The following is a 1,436-nucleotide window of genomic DNA, read 5'->3' on the forward strand; positions in this document are numbered from 1 at the left end:
CCCCATAATCTCCTTGATCAGAAAATTTGGGACACTACCGAGTTACATGACGTAACAGTATAAGTTCTCATATGTCCTGAGTCTTAATTGACCTTGGAAGGCTAGGGCCAAAATGTTGGCTTTCCCTACGGCCCTCCTTTTTCTCTAATTTTGGTCTGCAAACTTAGGTTGTTAACTATCCAGAAGAAAAGCTTATTGTTATTACCATACAACTTAGGCTGTTAAGCTTAACCTCACCATCTGTCTGAATATCAAACATCTTAGGCATAACATGGAGCAGGTATTTTTCATCAAACTTGCTCATGATTGTCTTTATAAGGTGTGATAAAAATAATCTGTAAGTGCTACTGCCCAACACATCCAACAGGAAGCTGAGCTTGTAATGCATGGCCCGGTGTCCCTACACTCTTATTCTTTGGACCTGGCACCCAACAACTTCCGGCTTTTCACCAATGTCAAAATGACCAGAAAATGGAAACATTTTTAATTGATTAAGGACGCTGAGGAGCCAGCACAAGCACAGCAAAACTAAAGACGCTCAGTAGAGAGAATTTCCAGAGCTGCTGCAGAAAGTAGCACGAATGGAGTGGGACAAGTGTGTTGGCATGGCGGCGGAGGGCTTTGAGGGGGGTTCTGTTCATCATGTGTTTGGACCACACACCGTATGTACTTGTCGCCAAAGCCAACATGATGATTTCCCTCATTGTTTTCTTACACAAGTTTCATATTTCAGCTGTTTTTGTTTTGTGTGGTTTGATCTAGTTTGGTTTTGATATTAGGAAACTGAACTCAGTGGTGCTCCACTTCTGAGCTACACCCTCAGCCTTTCTCCGTTTTTTACTTTGAGACAGGTTCTCAGGTTTCCAGGTGAGACTTGAACTTGTGGTCCTCTTCCTTCTTCCTTTTTGAGTGCTGGATTATAAGCATGCACTATAATACCAGCTTAACCCTTAAATTAAGTCTTCCATTCATTTTGAATTAATTTGGGTCCAGGGACCAGGAATTGAACTCAGGACCTCATGCCTTCCAGGCAGGTGTCATGCCACTGAGCTATATCCCTGGTCTAAATTAATTTTTGTATATGACATAAGGGTCCACCTTCACTCTTCTCCATGTGGAGATCCAGTTTCTCCATACCGTTTGTTGAGAAGACTGTTTTTTCTCCATCGAATGGTCTTGGCATTCTTGTCAAAATCAGCTGACCATATATGCGACCGCTTATTTCTGAGATCTTATTCTTTTCTCCTGGTTTATATGCCTGCCTTGATGTCAATACCATGCTGTCTCTGCCATTTTTACTAATTGTGTAATAAGTTGTAAAGCTGAGAAGTGTGAATGCCCCATCATTCCTCTTTTTCAACAATGCTGAAGGGAGTCCTTCATGGTGAAACTACAGGGGGCCTGGCCCTAGCTCAGGCCTTTAAGTGGCTGCTTCC

The sequence above is a fragment of the Octodon degus genome, unplaced genomic scaffold (genome assembly GCF_000260255.1).
Source record: "Octodon degus isolate 3935 unplaced genomic scaffold, OctDeg1.0 scaffold00006, whole genome shotgun sequence".
NCBI lineage: Eukaryota > Metazoa > Chordata > Mammalia > Rodentia > Octodontidae > Octodon > Octodon degus.